We start from the raw sequence: 23126 nt of genomic DNA on the forward strand, positions 1-23126 counted from the left end.
ATTCCCTTAACAGTGAGAAGAGAGCTCTAGATCATCACTCAGACGCCTAAGAATGGGGCACGTGTCATCAAGGGATGGACTGGCTTGGTTAAGAGGACTATGCTCTTCATGCCTCAGCCCTTTCTAACAGGGGTGCCCTGTAGGACACCAAACCCATTTTTCCAAAGATGCAAAAACAAACAAACAAATAAAAATTTAAAAACAAAGCAAAAAACCCAAACAACTGTATTTCCATGGGAAAACTACTGGTTTTCAAATGTTGGCAATGAATTCAAATTTTAAAAATTCAAATTTCTGCCAGATTAAGCACATCTGTTGGCCAGATGCAGGCTGGGGATCGCCAGGTTGTAACACTGGCTCTCAGCCTGTCCCATGTCTAAACCTAGGAACCACGGCCCCTCATCTGGTGGTCCTGCAGCCACAGGCTGGAGGGGACAGGACGTGGATAAGGAGTTGCAGGTCAGGCTTTGACCTCCGCTTGCCTGGGCTTGCTAGCAGGGACTGCAGAGACTGTCTAGTTCCGTGGGGGAACACCCACAGCGGTTAAACAAGCCAGCTGGGTAGCCTGGGGAGCAGAAGGTAGGAGCTGAGATCAGAGCAAGGAGTCTGCCCCAAAGTCATACCACACAGCCTGGGAGAGGGGGCACAGGGTTATGCAGATGGTCAGAAGAAACTCAGTTCACTCTGCTCTGCCTCTCCTCGTCAGTTCCACAAAGCCTTGCTGTTGACTCATGTCCAGAGTCAGGGACACCTGGAGGTAGGGGATGACTAAGCCCAGTACTCCTAAAGCGTCTGTAGGGTCTGGTGCGGACATTCAAGCCCAGCTGCTCAAAGACCCCACGTATGTGTTCTCGCAGACTTCAGATTCCACCCAGCTGTCGCGTGACACCCAGCACGATGTAACCATGTAGACCACTCTATTATTTAGGATGTAATGACATAAAAAAGGTCTGGTGTGTTTAACACAGACATGGTTTGGAAGGAGTGTTTTCTCTTTTTCTCTTTTCTCCCACCCGTTTTCCTTCCTTTTTATAGATACAATGTTTCATGTTTCCCAGGTTAGCCTGGAACTCACTATATGGCAGGGAATGAATGCCCCCTGAGCACCTCATTTTTAAAAAAAAACCTTTTATTTGGTTCTTTCTGAATTTCACATCATGCGCCCCAATCCCATTCATCTCCCCATCCCCTCATACCTACCCTCCATCCTTGCAAACTCCTCCACAACAGAGAAAAAAAAAAATTGTTGTGGAAGCTGTAGTGTGTCACAGGGTGTCCCACTGTATATACCCTTTCGACCAAACTTCTTTGCTTGCAAATGCTCACTGCGATGACTCGCTGGTCTGGTACGAGGCCTCCGGCTTACAGTGCTCTGTCAATACTGGGCCCTCACCGGGAGCCCTTTAAGATCTCCTGTTGTTGCCCTGTGTCATGGAGATCCTGTAGGTCTGTACCTGCAGGCCCTTCATGCAACGCAGCAGTGCAGGTGGGGCAGATGTTGGGGTGGGCCAATTCACGCCCTGGGTCCGGGCCTGAGAGGCATCTGAACTGGTCAGCCCGCTGGCTCTCCTGCTCACACCACTTTGGGGCTGGCTCACCGGCAGGCCCCACCCCCACCCAGGGCCAGCTCTACCCTGTGGCCCTGTGGCCAGGTGAGCTGCAGCACTCAGTCTCTTGAATGTTGCTGCTGGTGAGCGACGTGGCCAGTTCTCTCCCTCTCATGACCCAGGACCAGCTTTCTCCCTACCATAGGTGGCAGGGGAGAGGGGAGAGGCATCTCTCCCTCATTCTTGCCGTTGAATGGTATATGAGTGGTGAAGGCCAGCTCTGCCATGCTTATGCCCTAGAGCAGCTCACCTGCAGCTCCTGCAGTGTTCAGGGGCAGCTCTCCTGAGTACTGCAGCTGGTTAGGGACAGAGTCAACTCTCCTGCTCTCATGTCCCTAGGGCCAGCTCTCCCACGATGCCCAGATGAGGGGTGCAGCCAGTTCTGCACAGCCCCCAGACACCAACACGGCCCTGGAAGGCAGCCCAGACTGGAGATGCCAGCCTGGCCATGGGTGGTAACAGACCCATGCTGCTGCAGGGCCATAGACCCAGACATGGCCCCCGGTGGCAGCACAGGCCAGGGCCCTACCATGGTTCCAGGTGGCATCAGCACCTACTCACATCAGGCTGTTCCTCACAATCCTGGAGCCTCCAGTTCTGCCTCTCTTTATTGTACCGCTTTCATTTCTCCACCACCTCCTCTATCCTCTTAGTGGCGTCCGGGGTCTCTGAGTGTCTGTCCTTATCTCAGGAGTGCTATGCCCTGCTTGTGCGTTATGTTGCCCGGTTAAGGGTCATCTGGGGCACGGTGTGCCCTCTCCCCCAGGCCTGCACTGTGCCAGACTGGTGGTCATCTCAAGCTAGCTCTCAGGCTAGATACTCTGGCGGAAGTCTCAGGCTCCTCCTCACCTGGCTTGCCCGAGTGGCCACTTGCAAGGGTGGTCTGTCTCGGGCTCACTCCTGCCTGGGACCATGGGCCGGAGGCGAGCTCCTTAGCCTTCTGGGCCTGCCTGGTACCTGCCTGGTACCTGCCTGGTGGTCGCCTCAGGCTGGCTTTTTTTTTCCCCCCCAGGGAGCGGTAGGCTACAAATCCTTCAGCTGTTCATAGATCAGAGCACTGAGCACATGTGCCACCTACTGACAGGAGACTCAGCAGCCACACCTGCCACACCTCTGGAGGCAGGCTCCTCATCTCCTTGCCTCCACCTGGTGAATGCTGGGTGATAGGTATGTATCATCACACCAGTTTTTATGAAGTACTGGAGATGGAACCCAGGATTTCCTCCATGCTGGGCAAACATTCTACCAACTATGCCACATCCTCAGTCCTGTTTTGGCTCTCCTGAGACAGGCTCTAACCCTGTAGCCCGAGGTAGCCTTGAAGTCAGCCTACAGCTCACACTGGCTTTGGATTCATGGCTAGTCCTTGGTCCTAATTTCCTTGACCATCTGTCCCTCTGTTTTGGCTCAAGATCTGAACTCCCCATATCCTCCTCATGTTCTAGGACCTTGTGACTCCCATATTCATGACAATTCACTTGCTTCTAATTGCCCTTCCTCTGAATGGCCAGAAACTCTGTCATGGGCAGGACCACTGTGTGAACTATGTCCACAGCCCTAGAGCAGGCTGTCCAGGATCCACATTCTGGAATCCAGCTTGGCATCTTCTAAAGGCCAAAGATTTCACCCCTCCCTGGGTGTGGCCTGGAAGGAACCCTGTACATCGAGGAGGCATCCTGGATTGGGAAAGCCAACATGGCCCTTGCTGGATACTACCTGCCTCTGCCCGAGGATTTTGATCCCAAGAGGCTCTGCACTGGCTAGACAGGTTTCCCAACTGGCTTGACAGGATTGCTGGGACAGTGCTCAGCCTCTGTGGCAGGTTCATCTGTCAGGACACTTGTGGGCGGCCTATCATGTAAAGCTTAGTGGTTCCAGGTAAGGCCTCCCTGCCTGCCTCTACGAGGACTATAGCCCAGTGTCTCTGGCCATTTATGCAACCATTCCTGCCACATGCCAGCACAGAGTTCTTGCTTGGGGTCCCAGGCTTGCACAAGGTGCTGTTGTCTGGAGGGGCTGTCAAGTGGGGTGCACCTGGTTTCTCTACAGCAGTTTCCTCAGCCTAAGTTTAGGATCAAAGTGCAGGTGGCTCCTTTGGGGTCCAGAGACTGGCAGGGGTGTCCAGGGGTGTGACAGGAAGGCAGGGAAACAGTATAGGGCCTTCCAGGGGATCTTCCTTCTAGTTTTTCCTGGTAGCACGCTCTACCCTAAGTCCCCCCCCCCCCGTGTGTGTGTGTTGTCCCAGAATGAGGAAATCTTGCTGTAAAAATATGTGGGCACTTGCCAGTTTTAGCCCATTTGGTTTGTTTGTTTTTGTTTTTTTTGAGACAGGGTTTCTCTGTATATCCTTGGCTGTCCTAAATATCCTTGGTAGACCAAACTGGCTTTGAACTCACAGAGATCCACCTGACTCTGCCTCTCTGAGTGCTGGGATTACAGGCATGCACCACTGTGCCCGGCTTCCATTTGTATGCACTACCTTTTACCTGTATTAGCTACCTTTTCTTTCTTTTCTTGATAAAAAAGCATTACCAAGAGCAACTTCATAAAGGGAAGAGTTTATATATGCTCTGGTTCCAGAAAGATAAGGATCCACCATGCCAGGGAAACATGGCAGCAAGTGGCAGGCACAGTGATGGCAGCAAGAAGCTGGGTGCTCGCATCTCAACCAAGAGTATAAAGCAGAGAATGTGAACTGGAAATTGCTCCAGGCTTTTCATCTCAAAGCTCTCCCTCAGGGACACACTTCCTCCAGCAAGACTGTTCCACAGTGTCCTTCCCAAACAGTGCCATTGCCTGGAGACCAGGGGTTCAAATGCTAAGACTATGGGGGCAATTTCTTTTTCAAACCACCACACACAGTGACCAGGGCAGGCTTGTTTGTTGTGGACGTAAACATGGTTTTGTTTTGGTCCCAGGTGTGGGATGTGGGACTGATTCATATGGTCCACAGCAGCAGACTATTTGCTTCATGTGGGCTCTGAGAGGAGCTCCTTGCCAGCTGCAGATAGTTTAAATCTCAGGACTCTGGGGAGAGAATGAATGCCAGAGCCTGGAGACTCGGAGCTCAGAGAAAGAGCAAGGCTGCTCCCGCTTCCCCTTTGCTGCTCCTGGTTGGAGATCTACTGAAACATGGTAGGACTGGCTCCAAGGAACCTGAGGACCCTAACAAGCAGGAAGCAGCTAAGAGAACTGCACCCCCTCTTCCACTAACCCTTTCTCCTGCCAAGTGTTGGGGTGTTGGGAGGGATTGGGGTAGAACAGGGAGAAAAAGACATAGGAAACGTAAATAAAAGAGTTTTTAAAAAAGCACACCGACACTTGTCAGGCTTCACTGCCTCTGACGTTGGAGGCTCTCACGAGGACAGTAGAGCTCCACTGTCCACACTACGACTGCTCAGGCACCTCACCTTCCAATCAGGGCAGTGAGGCAAGGTCAGAGCAGAGGAGGCTGTGGTACCCAAGGCTGTGCTCACTAAGAATTGTCACGTGGAGCCAGGGTGGGGCACTCACTTATAGGAAAAAAAAAAAAATCACCATTCAGACCCTGCTCCTATCAGACGTCTCATTTCCTTTCACTACAGAAAGCAACTCTGGGAATTTTAGTCAGGACAAAACAGGCAGGAAGACAAAAAAGAGGAAGCAAAGAACTATCAGCTACAAAGGACTGGCCTGGACATGAGACCTCGGTAGAAAAGCAGTGTGCCGAGGACAGACTTCCTTTGTTTCCATTGTTAAGTCATTCATTCTACACAAGATTCAAATTTCTTTTCTCTTTCTTTTTTCTTTCCTTCTTCTTTCCTTCCTTTCTTTTTCTTCTTTCTTTCTTCCTTTCTTTTCTTTTCTTTCTTTCTCTTTCTTCCTTCCTTTCTCTCTCTCCTCTCTTTCTTTCTTTTTCTTTCTTTCTCTCTCTCTTCTCTTTCTCTCTCTCTTCTTTCTTTCTCTCTCTTCTTTCTTTCTCTCTCTTTCTCTTTCTTTTTTTCTTTCTTTCTCTCTCTTTCTTTTCTTTCTTTCTTTTTTCTTTCTCCTTCCTTCCTTCCTTCCTTCCTTCCTTCCTTCCTTCCTTCCTTCCTTCCTTCCTTCCTTTTCTGTCCTGGAACTCACTATGTAGACAAAGCTGGCCTAGAACCCAGAGATCTGCCTGCCTCTTCCTCCCAAGTGCTGGGTTTAAAGGCATGCACCACCACTGCCTGATTCAAATCTCTTTACTATGTAAAGTACTCCTATAAATCGATAAAACAAAATGGTAAAAGGAAGATGAGAATACAAAACAGGCAGTTCACCGAACAAGAAAAAAAAATGGCTCTTAGATGAAGGAATAACATTCAGTCATGTATAACTGGAGACGTGTAAATTCAAATTGTAGTCAAATTGTAGTCAGATTGGCGATGCTCCAGAACTGTGGTAAGACTGTCGGTGTGGGTACATGAGTTGGTATAGACATTATACAAAAAATTTAATGTACATGCCTTTTCATCTAAAAAGCATTTATTCCCACATGGACGCTTTGTGATTGGCCTGTGACAAGCTAGTTTTTGGATCTTTATCACGGAATGGTTTTCTTGTAATATAGCAAGATTGGGAACAAATACACACCAATAGAGATAGGTAATACATGCAATGATGTATCCAGTAATGAATGCTGCATAAAAGCCAAATAAAAAGAAGGAGGTTTATAAGCTGGGGCCTGAAATTGCCTAGATCCACTATGAAGTGGGAAGGACAGAAGATTAACTACACGCGTGTGCTGCTTAAAGCCTCCGTGTCTTGTCTCTTTGTTGGGACTGTTCCCATCTGTCTTGTGGCTACTGTCCTTGCTGGGTGCATTTTGAGTCCTCATGCCACTTCCCTGTGTGTTTATGGCTTAAATATCCTTTTGCTTAAACTCTGCACACCAGGGATTCTTTCCAGGATAGCCACGGTCTTCTCAGGGCTCCTTCAGTTCGACATGCAGGGCTGGGAAGTGCCACCATCTTCCATAGAGACTGTTACTTGATGTAACAGATGTAACAGTAGCAGAGGATGGAAACCCAGTAGCTCAGGCTGGAGTCCTGCCATGAGACCTGCCTTCTGGGGCCACCCTAGGGGAACCACTGAGCCTATGTTCTGCAGAACTGTGCCGTGTGTGACCTCTCTTCCATTGGATATCCGTTCTCTTGCCCATTCCCTTGGTCACACATCCTTAATGAGCCGCTGCCGTACAAGCCTGTTATGATTTCAGGAGAGACCCAGTGCGTGCTTCCCTCAGCACAGAGCCTAACAAACTGTGGGACCAATTATTGTCATGGAAAAAAGCAAGCACCACTCTTTTAACACAAATTCAGAGAACAGGAGGCAAGGAATGGGCTGTGATTCCTCCCGTCTCCACTGCTCACAACCTGCAAGCAGCTTCTGAGGGCAGGAGGGCAGGGGTGAGGACAGGGGAGAGGGCAGGGGGGAGGCAGGGCAGGGCAGGGCAGGGCAGGGCATGGTCAGTCAGTCTTACTGTGTATGTGAGGGAACAGAGGCTCTGTGGAGGTCAGTTAGAAGTGCTGAATGAGTTCATTCCCAGAGAGACCAGCTAGTGTCAAACACATGCTCAGAGGAAAGGAAAGCTCCAAGAATGAGGAAGAACAGCAACTTCAGAGCAAGCTGGGGAGGGGAAGGCCGCCTAATTTCCTAAAAGATCCCCCCCTTTTTTTTAAAGATTCATTTGATCTTATTTTTTTTTAATTTGTTTATTTATTATGTATACACAAGATCTCCTTAGGTGGCTGTGAGCTCCCATGTGGTTGCTGAGAATCGAACTTAGGACCTTTGGAAGAACAGCCAGTGCTCTTAACCTCTGAGCCATCTCTCTAGCCCCCTAAAGATTCTCCTTTGCAGTTATCTATTCCTAAGTACACATCCTGCTCTCAGATGACTCTGGAGACTAGATATGGAGCCTGGAGGAAAGCTGAGCTCCCCGAAACAGCACCCTTGCGGAATGGGAAGGGGCTTGGTTTGGCTTTGCTTCTATGCCACCTTGGGGAGCCCACTTGGCTCTGGACCCTCAGCTGCTGGGACCTCCATCAGCGTTAGAACTGTGGCTGGCTGGCTGGCAGGCACATGCACAGACCACAGGGAGGCCTTTCAGTTTTGTTCTTTTCTACTTACTTGTGTGATGGCTCTTCTTGGTTGTTGTTAACTTGACTACGTCTGGAATGAACTAAAACCCCAAAATGGAGGGCCACACCTTTGAGGGATTTTTTGCTTAATTTGATGTGGGAAGATCCACTTCCAGTCTGGATCTTTGAGATGGGAAAATGCAACTCACTTGAATCTGGGCCACATCTTCTGCTGGAAGCCTATAAGGTCATGGGAGAAGGAAACTTTTGTTTTTGCCCTGATCATTCTCACCTCTAGAGCAAGTCCATTTCCTCACTAGCATTGGAGCCTACTTCTTTAGGATCCCAGCATATACTGAAGACCACATGAGGAGGCATCCAGCCTCATGGACTAAAACACCACTGGGTTCTTGAACGTTCTATTCATAGGCAGCCATTGTTGGATTAGCTGGACCACAGCCTTTAAGTCATTCTAATATCTCTATATATTATATATACAGTATCTCTATCTATATATACACTGTATGACCCCATTCCTGGCCCAGCATTTGTAGCCTGGTGTCCAGATGACCAGGGAATGAACAGGAAAGGAAGAAAGATCCCGTGAAGCTAGTCCCACCTGGGGTCACTAGAAACAACCCATTTGTGCACAAGGAAAAGGCTGTGGACCAATAAAGTGTGACCTTCTCAGCCTACCACAAACCATTTCTAGCACACCTCCACAAAGCCTGGAACCTTATACAAGGGAACAGAAGGAAGACAGGGTAGGAAGGGGCTGAGGTTTCAAGTCAGATGAAGAGATGTCAACCTCATGCACAGTAGAACTGCAATCCCATGAAAACCATGGCTAGAGGCCCTGTAGGTTTCCCGAGAATCAAGCCCCAAGAGTGCTGTGTTCTGCCTGCTTCTGCATTCATTCAGAAAGCTAGGAAAGGGGCCAAATTCACAGTTCCTTTTTCAGCCCTCCCTTCCCGTCTGGCCTTGCTGACCAACCAGCCAGAAGCCTCCACTGCCCTGCTCCAGGCCTGTCACTGTGAGGGACTGGCTACACAATGCCTTTTGCCCTGTGGGGAATCACGGAGTCTGAGACCCTATAACCAAGGCCACTCAGAGCAAGACTGAGGGCGGAGAGAGATGTGAGAAAGGAGAGAAAGAGGCACTGTATTTCACCGGAGACCCTGTGCCGATGAGAGCTCTCAAGGGGATAAGCCTGAACTTGAACTAGTCCATCTCCTCGAGGCCTGGCCAGCTGTGTGGGTCCTAGGAGGAGTCAGTCTTTAGCATCCTTGTGATGAACTCCAGGGGACAAGACACCTACATCCACCTGGGCTGTGGCTTGAAATCAGATGGATCTGGTGCCCAAAGCAGGATCTAAGAAGAAACACACTTGCTGGCTTCACTCACAGGCTACATACTAGTCCCCAAACATTGGAGTAATTCAGGGACTACATTTAATGATGACAAATACTGCTCACTGGTATGCATGGACTAGGCTGTTTCTGTTATCTCCACCTGGAGCATTCCCTGGTACCAGGACCTTAGCAAGCACTGAGGAGGAGCAGTGGGAAGCCCTTCATGGGGGTTTTAGGGTTAGCTCTCCAAAGGCGTATTTTCCAGATGAGTTAACTGAAGTGCACACACCTGCCTTTCCTTACTGTCACAGAGAAAAGCAGCTTAGGAAAAAAAAGATTGGTTCTGGTTCAGGGTCTTAGAGGTCACTTGTCCAATTGCTCTAGGAGGAGACCAGCATGCCAGAACCTTTCAGCACTCTATGTTGGCGTGTGTGGTAGAGCTACTCAACTTATGAGAGAGAAGAGCAATAGACTGAGGTGCTCTTAGATCTGTCAAGGATAGACCCCAACTTCCTAACGTCCTTTTTTAGGTCCTACTTCTTAAAGTATTGACCTTTGACATCACCACAGGCTGGAAGTGTACCAGGCTGGGTAATGAGGGCACAGAGTACCCCCAAACTTGGCCCCATAAAGTTGAGTGTGTCTCTACCAATAAGTGTTATAAGCCACTGTGGTCGGACAAATGAAGGAAGAAAGGGGTCAGTCCTCGTCAAAGGTGTCTGTCCTCAACTCCTGTAGAATCTTCTTTGATCATGTCTGTGGAAACTAGTTTTCAACACTCTAAGCTGTGATGCTTTCCCCCAGGCCCAGAGCCACCAAGAGGCTATCTCTGCCTATCTCCACAGGCCAGTTCACCTAGGCAGCCATACAACCCCTGAATTCCTCAACATACAACTGAAATAGAAAACCAAGTAACAGCTGGGCAGTAGTGGCACACACCTTTAATCCCAGCACTTGGGAGGCAAAGGCAGGTGGATCTCTATGAGTCTGAGGCCAGCCTGGTCTATGGAGTGAGTTCCAGGACATCCAGAGCTATACAGAAAAACCCTGTCTACAAACAAACAAGAAACAAAAAGAAAAAAAAGTAACTTATGTTCCTCATAGAGGTTTTAGGAGCACAGAAAAGTACACAGGAAAATTCTCTACCACTTAGAAATAACCATCCTCTCCCCAACAGTTTATAACAAATTTCAAACATAAAAATATAGTTGAAAGAATTGTACAAATTCTATTATATCGTCTAGATCTTGCAAAACTCTCATTTCCCTTTGTGGCTCACAGCTTTGCTCCTCTGTGCTGGACTCGGCTCACTGTTGGTTTGTTTTCCTCCTTCAACACAAAGTGAATTGCAATGATTTGATGGCACACAGTGCATAGTGATCAAAGAGTACTTGGCATTCCGTCTCCTTGGACATATACCACTTCCTTGTGTTGAGGGACCATGAACTCTCCAATTAAAAACTATGTATTTTCATTTATTTCATACCTTACTTTATGTGTGTGTGCCTGAGCATGCAGGGATGTTTGCAAGCCAGAGGGAATTGGCTTTTCTGGAGTTACAGGAAGTTTAGTTATGAGCTGCCCAATGTAGGTGCTGGGAACTGAACCCAGGTCCTCTGCAAGAGCAAGTGCTCTTAACCACTGAGCCTCCTCTCCAACCCTATTCTCTCCCACTCTTTAAAAGTACATAATAAATTGTGAATAATTTCTTAGTTAAGGATGGGATTTTGTATCTACCTCCTCTTCTCCATGCTGGGATTTTGAACCTGTCCAGGATTTGTGCATGCCACCATAGTATACAAAAATTTGTGTGTCAGTCCTGTTGTGTATGGATAATGCTGTTTCCTTGGACTCATCTATCACCTCTGGCTCTTACCCTCTCTCTGCCTCCTGTTCCACATTGATCTGTAAGCCTTGCATGGAGGGGTTTAAAGGGGAAAATCGGTCTTCTTCAAAGCGGTGTCACTAGGGACATCAAGCATGTTCTGGGACAGGCTGCAGGTCTGGCAGCGGTTTGCTAACACTAAGACGACCCTGTGTCTTTGCTTGCTTGCTTTTGGTTTTGTCTTTTGTCTCTTTTTTTTTTTCTTTTGGTTGTTGTTTGTCTTGCTTTGACTTTAGGGAGGGTGTTTTTGTTTTTGTCTTGAGGGAGAAAAAGAACATGAAGTTGTGTGGGTAGGGAAGTGGGCAGGGTTTGAAAGAAGCTGGGGGGGGAGAATACAATCAAAACGTATTGCGTGTAACTTGTCTTTAAATAAAAAAGCGAAAGCATAATAAATGGGGAGATGCAATCACCTTACTGCGCTGGGTGGGTACTGGGACTCACCCCTCCTGAGCAGCTGTGTCTTGGCCCCTTTCCCTCTCTACCTGGGCAACTGCTACCCAGCCCTTATCCCTCTCTACCCTCCATCTTATCATTCTGATAAATTTCAAAGTAGGTTAAGACCACTGACATGTATTTCTCCAAGGACTTCGGCATGAATGTTATTAATTAGAGGGAAATGACATGTTCGTATGATGGAGGAGCTCAATTGTGCAAACTGAGGAAACTGGGACAATGAAGACTTATGCAGCACCCATTTTCTGGGGTGCCATTTTCAGGATGGCCAAGGTTTCCCAGTCTTGCTTCCTATACCTCATCACTTCTCTTTTTCCTGATTGAAAAAAAAATCACTTCAACCTAAAATAAGGTTTTAATTTAAACCTTAAAAGTTGCATGTTTTTGCAACCATAGTGACAGTAGAGCGGGGCACTACGCTGACACTGAGCTGCACTGGACACTGAAGAACTATTTCAGAGGTAGCATAATTCAAACTGATATTCCAGCAACTGTGAGACTCATTATTTACCAGCAACCTCAAATGCACTAGATGAGAACAGCGATCTACACACCGCCTGTTACAGAACCAGATATAAATGTATAAATGTAATGTTAAAGCAGGGCTCATGAGTGTATGACATCTGCACTCAAGAAAATACCACACAAAGTGTAAAAGGATGTACTGCCACATCGGTGCACATGGATGTACTAGCAGAGCAGCCTGTGCCTTCATTGTATGAAGGCATACATAGTTGCACATTTGCCAAAACTGATGCCCTACTATGGGTCGTGAACAGATCTGCATTTACAACAAAGCAGATGGAAGCTGTGTACAGCTCTAGAGATGCCCTAGTTAGAAATGTTTTCAGGAGCACAGCAGTGTCCTGAGATGGACACACACCCAGGAAAAGAAGTAAACCTATGGCACCAAGAGTGGTTGTACCAGTCATGCACCAAACACAGATGGATGTAACAGAAATGATAAAAAAAAATACTAGAAATCAGGGAATGTGAGGTTATTGTTACAACAGTGCACCTGGACACTGGAGCGTTAGCTCACAGGTGGAGCAATTCTGACTGATGTGCTAGCATCTGTGAGACCAAGTGTTCACACACTCATTCAAACATGCTGTTGGGGGACTGCTGTAAACAAATACACCATTACAGAAACACTCACACAAATGCAAGGGTAAAGCAGGACCCAGGGACGCCAGACGACTGCACTCATGGAATCACTATACAGGAGACACAGGTGCGCTACCCCATCACTGCACATGAATGTGCTAGCAGGCAGCCAGACCCTTTGTATATAAAAAAATTACACATTCGCCTGTTTGCAAAACCAGTGTCCTGCTGCTGCAGCATAGACAGATGTGTATTTACAACAAGGCAGTTGGAGGGTTTTTTGTTTTGTTTTGTTTTGTACAGCCCTGAACATGCCTGGACTAGAACAGCAGGACATACTTATTAGGACTACAGCAGAGCACTGAGACAGACCTGTACGGGGGGTGGGGAGGGAAGTAAAGCTACAGCAAGAATGGCTGTACTAGTCACGCTGCACGACAACGTACTGGAACAAAAACCATGGAGGATTTATTGGAAAGTGGTGCACATGAGGGTATTTTTATGGCAGTGCACCTCCATGTTGAATAACTAGGTCAGATGCAAAGCAATTCAACTGTTAGCCTGCCTATGATCTGTGAGACCAAGTATTTACAACCATATTTGAACACATTGTACAAGAACACCTATACACCGCTGTACTGTTACAGTGAAATCATCCCGGTGAGATAATTATTGACAACTATGCTGATTAGGGTACTAAAAGTTTGGAGCCCTTTCTATTACTGGCCAGACCAAGAGCGGACTGTGCCACGGCAGGCAAAGTCTCCTGGTGCCCAAGGTCAGGTGTACAGCGTTTTAAAAGACAAACCACAACTATATCGGGGCTTGAACTGAGGGTTACATTAGTGAGGGATTTGGAAGAGCCTGGAAACCTCTCCTTTCTTTACAATGCTCAGCCGTATATTCCAGACACTACATAATACGTTTGGACCATGGTCAAGTTCACAGACTGTCCCAAAAAGTGTTGCCAAGGCGGTTGGGGGATGGAAGGCTGAGAAATGTCTAGGCAGACACAAAATAAAGTTGGCACAGGATGGCATTTCCTTAGTCATTTGAACCCCACCCCCAACTTTTTCTGTTGTTGTTGATACTTCCAAATGTCTGATCTTGGCTAAGGCATAAATACTGGGTCCTGAGGATCATTAGCTTCACCGGGGCAGTTCTTTGTCTGATGAACTTTAAAAGGCGATTTACTACTACACAAGGCCTCACAGCAAGTCCTATAAAAAGGAAGAGTAAGGGGCCATTCAGGCCAGTGAGGAGGAGGGCTGTAAGCCGTGGGTTTGAGTCAAACATTTTATCATACCAGGAATTATTGTTGTCTTGTTTTGTTTTGTGTTTCTGAGACAGGGTCTCACTTAGCTCTGGCTGTCCTGGAACTAGCTCTGTAGACCAGGCTGGCCTTGAACTCAAGGAGATCCACCTGCCTCTGCCTCCTGAGTGCTGGGATAAAAGGTGTGTACCACCATCACCACCTGGCTATTGTCTCTTACCTAAATTATCTTTAATGTTTTGTAAAGTGTCTCTTTAACGTTCTTATATTCGCGTGGGATTTTAGAAGGCATTCTCCTCAGGCCTGTCAGAAGGTAACTTTTAGCCTCGATTATGGGAAGGTTTAAGAGTTTTATGCCGGGTGGTGGTGGCGTACAATGAGGTCCTTTCCAGGCGCGTGTCAGTCCTAATTTCTGAACCTTTTTTAAAAATTATTTTATTTATTATTTATACTCTGTCTGCATGTGTGCCTGTATGCCAGAAGAGGGCACTAGATCTCACTATAGATGGTTTTGAGCCACCATGTGGTTGCTGGGACTTGAACTCAGGAAGTTTGGAAGATCAGCCAGTGCTCTTAACCTCTGAGCCATCTGAAACTTTTTGATGTATCCTTGGTTCCCATGTCAGGATGAACAACAAGGGACCAAGGAGAGAACCAGATGGGCATCTGGAACTGGATGGACTGCAGATAGACCTGCTGGGGAGACTGGGGAGTCAATGAAGACTGCTTAGCAATGCCCCTCAGTGATAGTCTCTTAAATGGGGCAAAAGGGGTGTGTGCGTGTAGGCTTGTAAACACAGTCTCATGGGGGAAGAATCCTGTCTTCTAAGGGGTCATATCTTGCCCTAGGAAGGGCCAGGGGTAAGAGGTTGGGCTAATTGTCACCAGTTTTTAAAATTAATTTAGCGAGGGCGGGCTTAATAGTCTGGTTTACGCCTCTGGTCTGTCCAGAGCTCTGAGGTCAGTACATGAAGGACAGCTCTCAGGCTATATTTAAGGCTTTACTGGCCCTTTGAATGGTAAGTGAGGTGAAGTCAGGTCCATTATCTGAGCCAATCCACAGGGGCAGCCTGAGCCTAGGAATAGTATGATGTAAAGGTGTCTTGATCGCTGTCAGAGCCGTCTCTCTCCATGTGCCAAAGGCTTTTACCCATCCTACCAGGTATCCACAAACACTAACAGATACTTATACTTTTTCTCTGTGAAGTTGACTTTCTTTTTTTCACCAGGGCCTAGTCTTCTCAGATGAACAACAGGGAGCAGGGGAGGGACTGGAAGAAGAGGAGAGTGAGCAGGAAATGATGGCATTATATTTTAATGAATAATTAAAATTTAAAAGAATAATATTTACCAATGGTAACATGCTTTGTAGAGAAAACTTATGTAGAGTAAAATCAGGATACATCTTTAGTTCTGTATGGAACACATACAGAAACTTCAATTATTGTGACCAAAAAAAAAAAAAAAAAAAATCTCTGGAGTCCCAAATACCATAGCTGCTCTTGCAGACATCCTGGTTCAGTCTCCAGAGCCCATACAGTGGCTCAAAAAGCACATGTCACTCGGTTTCAGGGGATCTAATGCCCTCTTCTGGCCTCTATGGGCAACAGGCATGTACACACCCAACATGCAAACCAAACACTTGTATACGGAAAATAAAATATTTAAAAAATAAAACGAAAGATGATGAACTGATGTAGGGTAGAATCAGGATACATCTTCAGTTAAAAGTCCATTTGGAACACATCCAGAAACTTCAATTATACGTAACGGTGAATCCTAATAAAACTATTACGCATAAAGCCTTTATGATGGAAAAGAATGGAATTAATAGTTCCCTTTGTTCAGAAAGCACAGGGTTACAGAAAATCTTAAAGTAGGGCCATTAAACCATTCTCCTGTTCTTATTCTCTATGTTATTGTAACATTTACATTTAACCACTGAAAAATAAGCACTTCCTTTTTTAAAAAAAAACAAACAATAGGTTTAATATATATCTTCAAGGTTAGGCTTTGTGTGTCAGCTATGAAAGCTATAGTTTTAAAAATTTTATTAGAAAGAATTAAGTGTATGCATTAAAGGTTGTAAATTAGAGCTGGACACAGTGGTGTATGCCTTTAATCCCAGTACTAGGGATCTCTGAGTTCAAGGCCAGACTGGATTATACAGCAAGTTCCAGGACACCTATGGCTATACAGAGAAACCCTGTTTTGAATCCCCCAAAGTTGTAAATTAAATTTTACACAGTGAAAACTGCTTGCAATTTGGTAATAATTAATCTTATCAATATTGTTATAATTAATACTGCAGGCACATAGAAATAGAAGAATTCCACGGGTTAGAGTGTTGTATTTGTATTTTTTTTTCCTTTGGGAAAAAACTGAAAGAAGAAATCAATTTCTAAAGGATTTATTTCAACATAACAGACAATTTTGTTCTACCACAGCTGTCTGACTCCGTTTGCAGAGACAGGTGGGGCTAAGGGAAAGGCCACTTGGATAGTGTACAGGTGCTGGACAGTGGCTGTGATACCCGGAGATACAGAACAAAGACAGCAAAACCATAAATGGAAAGAAGAGCAAAAGCACACAAGGAAAAAGGACTCCGTCAGCTTGCCTTGTCTTCTAGAGACCAGAACAGCAGGACAACAACCCAATCCCTCCCCCTACACTGCCCCCAAGTTTCAGCCTGTAATAGCCTAGTGGCAAGATCTTGACTGGACAAGCAGCAAAGGCCATATTGTTTGAAGAAGATGTCGTTTGAACGCGAGGAAGAGGTATGAAAAGTGTAGACCTTAAGGAGTTTAGCAGCTTTGAAAAGGACAGCACAGTGCTGGCGGCCAGCTCAGTGGCACAGTCAGCTCTTAACTAGCAGGCACAAGCCCCACCCTGGGTCATATTCCCAGCACCACAAATAAACAAATGCACGCCTATTCAAACACGTGAATCTCAACAACTTTTGGGAAATGAGTAGTGAAGATTAAAGACCACTAGTCAGGGTTATCCAAACAGGACTGAGAAAAGGAGAGAGGAGGCAGGAGGCAGGCAGAGACCTTGAGAACTGGTTCAGTTCAAAATCCATGGGACAGGACAGAGACTAGAAACGAGATAACTCTGCACTGAAGTCCAAGAGAAGACCGAAAAATTGCCCTCTTTCTCCAGGGTGTTTCCTCTTACAGCTTCAGCCGACTGAAAGAGACTGTAAAATTACTTTTTACAACTGTAAAAGTAATTTGCTTTACCTGAAGGCTGATGGGTTAAATGCCAGTGTAACCTGAAAGCCATCCTCACGGCAATATACAGCTGGGTGTTTGATCAAAGATCTGCGCTGTATGTCATGACCAAACTGACATACAAATTAACCATCTCGGAGACAACGCAGTTTCCACAAGCTAGAATACCTACGTGTTCAGTTATTTTACAGTTTAAGGGCATGAGGAGGGGAAGTCCAGAAGGCAGCCTGGAGATGATCAATAGACACTGTATTCATGTGTGGAGAAAGCACAACCAACCCCGCTGATGGAACAACCCATGTATTTACGTAAGATGTTAAAAAGAAAAGAATAAAAGAAATTTTATTTGCATTTACAACAAAATCAAAGATTCCCGTTCTACTTTTCACTATAAATTGTAAGGACAAATGTGAAGTAAACTGTGACTTATTCAATCCTAACACATTCCTACTTCATAATTGTCAGAAGGTGAAAGATGAGTTGAAACTTGTTTCATTTCCTCACAGTTAGTGTCACCACCATCACTGCCCTCGGCCCCCTTGTCTTTGGTCATCCCAGCTAGCCCTTCTGTATGAGCATGACCTTGCTCCCATGCACTTCCAGCCTGCATGCCCCGACATCCCTGCTGTCCTTAAGTTTCAGCACGGATTCTCTCCCTACAGCAGTGATTCCTCGGGAGCTCATACCAGCTGTGACTCTAGAACCCTGGCTTCAAGCTTTCGTGTCCACCATTAGGAATGCATTAGTGATGAGGGCGCAGGGGTCAAGTGCTTGCCTAGGGTGTGCAAGGCCCTGTCTTCTGTGCTAGCACCACAGAAGAGAGAGAGAGAGAGAGAGAGAGAGAGAAAGAAAAGGAAAACAAAACAAAAATAAAAAATAAAACAACAAAAACAAAGCTAAACATAGTAATCCAAGTATTTGCAATCCTAGCACTTGGGAGATGAAGGCAGGGGTGGGACACTGGGCTACATAGGGAGACCCTGCCTCCAAAGCAACAAAAGAGAAGAAAAAAAAAAACCAACAACACATTTGTCACATCAAAACACTCAGCGGACTCACCCTACCACGAACCAGCCTGTTCTCTCTTGTGCTACCTTTGAAATGCTTGCTGCGTTCACTCAACTCACTTTGTGACCTTTGCATGGCCCATGACTAAAATTTAAAATAAAGCTGTGCCTCTGGCCAAGCAGTGAAGTTGTGTGTGCAGGGCGGGGAGGAGGGCTCACTGGAGACAGCCTAGGGAAGAGCGAGCGTGTCCCCTCCACAGGGTGGCACAATAGAGCTGGAAAACGGAGAACAAAAGAGCAAATGTACCAGCCAAGCCTCTCCACAAGACGTGCACACACACACACGTTCTGCTGCGTCGTGTCTCCTTCCTCTTGTGCCTGAGCAGATACTGGCATTACAGCATCGCAGGTCAGCTGAAAATAAGTCATAACCCCCACTTTGTGCATAAAGGGAGCCTCGTGCCTCCTTCTGTCAGTTTGCTGTCTTTTGTGAGCAGCCCTGTCCCCCTGAACGGCATCGAGGCTCTGTTCCCTGCGGGCAGTGATATCCATCATCGACCTGGGACCTCTGGGATGCAACACCCCACATCTCCACCACCATCGGCTTGCTGCCACTATGATTCACGATGGTTCTGAAACAGCTGAACAACTGAGGTGAGCCCCAGGCCCCATCAGTGCCCTCCAGAGTCCAGCAAGCTCCTGTCTTTCCCAAGAACCTTCAACATGGCTGCCTTCATGTCTTTGTTTCTCAGCGAGTAGATGAAAGGGTTCAGCATGGGCGTCACCAGGCAGTAGAACAGGGTGAGGAACTTGCCCTGGTCCTGGCTCGCCACGTTCCCAGGCTGTATGTACATGTAGATGATGGTGCTATAGAAGAGAGACACCACCACCATCTGGGAAGAGCAGGTGTTGAAGGCCTTGCGCCGGCCGGCTGCAGACTTGATCCTCAGGACGGTGGCAGCTATGTAGCCGTAGGAGACCAGGATCATGGTGAGAGGCACAAGGACAATGGGGATGGCCAGGAAGAAAGCTAGGCCCTCTACCTGGCTTGTGTCGACACAGGAGATGCGGATGATGGCCGGCATCTCACACACAAAGTGGTTGATCTGGCGGTGACCACACCGTCCCAGAGACATGGTCAGTGGGGACATCAGTACGGAGTTGGCAATGCTGCTGAGCCAGGCAAAGGCTGCCAGCCTCAGGCATAGCTGTGGGTGCATGATGGTCAGGTAATGGAGTGGCTTGCAGACAGCTACAAAGCGGTCGTAGGCCATCACCGAGAGGAGAATGCACTCGATGCCCCCCACAGACAGGAAGGCAAAGAGCTGAGTGAAGCGAAGCTTATGGTCTTGCGCGGGCCCCAGAGGTTAACCTGCAGCTGGGGAATGCTGCTTGTCGTGTAGCAGAGGTCGAGGAGGGACAGGTTGCCGAGGAAGAAGTCCATGGGTGTGTGCAGCCGGGGGTCCACCAGGGCGAGGAAGATGATGGTTGAGTTGCCTGTGATGGCCAGAAAGTAGAGGACCATATTGACAGCAAAGAGGACCATCTCCAGCCTGGGCCGGTCAGAGAAGCCCAGGAGAATAAAGTCCCCAGAGCTCTCATTGTTCCTCTCCATCAGCCGGGCCCTCGCACACCTGTTTAGAAAGCATGGCATTCGAGGATTAGAAAATAGCCACGTTGATCTGACACAAACGGTCCCCGGCAGGGACAAATTTCACCACACCATCCGCGTTTTAGCGATAGCGACTTGCTTAACGCTTGATTGTCATGTGGGGGACTAGGAGAAGATATTTGTCTGCCATGGAGGGAAGCTCAAGCTTTCCCTAAATGGCGCTCTAACCCAGCCAGTTAAGGTAACCGGATAAATGTTCAAAAATTCTTATTTTGAGAAAAAAAAAAAAAAAAAAGCTTTCATTGTTATTTTCAGAAATAAAGTAACCTTTTAAAAAGTCACTTTTGCCAGAGTCTTCTGACATTGCAGCGCTTTTCAAAAACTTAATATGATCTCTCTCTCTCTCTGGTATTTCCGCAGTGTTTCTGTGACTGTCCTGGACTAGCTTTGTAGAGAAGGTTGGCGGCAAATCCAATCACCTTTTTCATTTTGTGAAATTGTTTCAAGTAATTCGATTGGAGCTCCCATTTCCTCATCCCATGTCCATGTTTCAATTATCATAGATCAACTGCAAAAAAAAAATATTGTCTATTGTTCGACAATCTTGTGCCACGAATTACAGAATGAGGCACAACCTGACCGCACAAGTCACTCACAGTAGCTATGCTCCCAGAAAATTGAGAGCCCATGGGCCTAAATGTTCTGGCCTCTGAGAAATTAATGGTTTGGTCTCATCTCTTGACTAGTGATTCAAGTGACACTGCCTAAGAGACCCAAAGCAGCTTTCCCTGTGCAGAGTTTTTATGAAAACCATGGTGTTCGGGGGTAGGGGGAAGAACAAAATGTCTCATAAATACGAGACTTGTTGGATTTCCAAGCTTCCAGAAGCACCAGAGTTTTAAGCGGCTGTTCTTCAAGCAAGAATTCACCTGCCAGCAGCGTGCTTAGGAACACCCGACCCCTGCAGCAACGCCGGCTCCTCAGAAGGACTAGCATCTCTAAGAGCCGCCGGGATCGAGTCCGGGATCGAGATGTTACAACCAGATGAGGTAACAGAGTCATCTCTTGTTAAAGGGAGTGAAAGGAGAAGCCAGGGCGTTTTCCTAAGAAAAAACGATTGCCAAGGCTGAAATACTCCCAGCCATGGTTCTCAGGGCTTGGCCTCTCTCTTAAGAAGTGGTCTTCGGCTACAGAAGCCAGCAGCTGCCCTCCCACACATCCCATCGTTCTGCAAGCCAACAGCCTGTCTCATGTTTACACTCTAACCACACTTGGGTTTCAATTTTAGAAAAGGCAATTCGGTAATATTATAATGAATGGAAAGTAGAAGAGATAGAATTGTAAGTATCACATGTTCAAAGATACAAAAAGAAAATGGCAGAGGGGAGGCTCATTTGGCCACGTTCTTTAACTGAAGGTCAGTTTCTTGGCCAAAGAAATACCTTGAACCCTGGTTTTCTGATAAAAAACCCAACTGCAAAATCACCAAAACAGGGTTTTATCACGATTTGTAGGTTGTCTGAGGCAGACTCTTGGAATACTTATGATATAAATAAAATGAATGGGTTTAATTCATTGCCAGTAGCAAAATCACATTTTCTGGTACTGTTTATGGTATAGGTGAGCGGTGTGCAGGCATAAGTGCTCAGGAAAAGGTGGGAACTTTTTTATGGTCAATTCTATGGTGCTGCAACAAAATACCTGAGAATGAATGATCTGTAACAGACAAATTTATTTGGTTTACAATTCCTTCCAGTTTTCCAAGCTCGGGATCATGAGGACACATTTGGTTAGTTCCTTTTTGCTCTACCATCTCATAGTAGAAGGACAGAAGAGAGATCAGAGTCATTATTTTACTTAGAACTCACCTATATGATAATTTACCCAGGCCCATGATAAAAGTAGCCTTAATCCGGGGCTTTGGGAAGAGCCTTGGGACCCAATCACCTTTGACAGAACCCACTTCAACTCAACACTGCTGCCCTGGGGAGTCAGGGTCCAACACATGGAACTTTGGGCAACATAGTCAAACCACATCAGTAGCTTTGTGGATGACAAAATTAGAGAGGGCTTTCTGAAGAGAAAAAAAAAATGATTCTCTGTTGATTGGAAACCTTAATCTGGTTAAACAGCAAATAGCAAGGGAATAAAGGGAAGAATGGCCAAACTTTGTCTTGGTGTTGCTCTCATTTGCCAAACTTAAAAATGTGGAGGGAGGGATGGAGGGAGGGAGGGAGGGAGGGAGGGAGGGAAGGAGGGGAGAGAGAGAGAGAGAGAGAGCGAGAGAGAGAGAGAGAGAGAGAGAGAGAGAGGAGCATTAATTTTTTTTCTGAAGAATGACCTGGAAGTGAATATTCAACTATTCAGGACACAGTGAACACTCCATGTTTACTGCAATGAGCAACGTTCCCCCACTACAGAAACTGTCACCTCGACTTACTTCCCAGGAAGGGTGTGACACAGATTCCCTGTCCCCACCCTAGGGCATCTTTCCCATAGTGAATGGGAGAAGCTTTTAAAGGGCTGAGACTCAGAAGATCAGGAAGTGCCTACAGAGTTCTTCATAAGATGAAAAGTTATTTATAATACTGAGTTCCCTGGGTCCCTTCCTTCTATTCCCAGGAGTTAGAAGGAATAACTCAGAGAAATGACTCTCAGGAGATTTTTCCTTTTTGTAGTTGGTATAGAGAAAGGCAATTAGTCTCATCAGTAAGTTCATTTAGGATACATCTCTTAAAATGAACCAAAATCAGAAATGAGAGAAGAAATAATTTCTCCTAAGAGTATTAATTGTTTGACTGTAATGAATTGGCTAAGCACTTTTTGTTGTTGTTTTTGGAGCTGCAAAATCATTGGATTTAGTTTCTCCTGTCCTTAAAAAAAAAAAAAACAAACAAAAAAAAACCTGCATTTCAAATTACAGACTTTTACATAGTGAACTTTAACTGCAATGCAATCTTCCTCAAACTAAGGTTTTAAAAACCTCACAGGGCAGAGATATTTATGCTAATTCTTACTTATATTACTCACACACTGGCAGCAGGTAGAAAAAAGGTTGACAGAATAAACAAATTACATTTTTCAAACTTGTCAATATTGCTGAAATGATGAAGAAAATGTGTGTGTAGTTTGAGCAAAATAGTGATGTGAGAGGAAGTTTTTTTTTAAATGAATAAACAAAATTAGAGTTAAAGAGGTATCAAAATAATATAATGACTCTAGTCCAAAGATAAGAGTTAAAAATATTTAATACATTGACACTTTACAACAAAAATAATTTGTGTGATCGAGGACATAAGAATGGAGTCACCAAAATGGCTGCTCCATGATTAGAGAGAAGGTTTTTTAGGAGAGGCAGAGGCATCTGGAAGAGTCCAAAGCAGAGAGAAAAAGAAGCAGACTAGGCGTGGCCAGGGCTATCTGCAACAGAGTGTGAATAAGGCCTGAAGGAGTCTGAGGGGCTGCACTGGCTTTGAGAACCGGCCCTTTCTGGATGGCAGAAAGCCATTTC

The 23126-nt window shown here is 46.3% G+C and overlaps 2 pseudogenes; both read right to left on the reverse strand.

The window, feature by feature from the left end:
* Nucleotides 1-302: 302 nt before the first annotated feature.
* Nucleotides 303-19618, reverse strand: LOC129666757 (putative olfactory receptor 2W6; annotated as a pseudogene).
* On the reverse strand, nucleotides 2630-2731 carry LOC129667037 (small nucleolar RNA SNORA17; annotated as a pseudogene).
* Nucleotides 19619-23126: the final 3508 nt, after the last annotated feature.

This window comes from Psammomys obesus, unplaced genomic scaffold (assembly GCF_907164565.1).
Source record: "Psammomys obesus unplaced genomic scaffold, mPsaObe1.curated_primary_1811, whole genome shotgun sequence".
Lineage (NCBI taxonomy): Eukaryota > Metazoa > Chordata > Mammalia > Rodentia > Muridae > Psammomys > Psammomys obesus.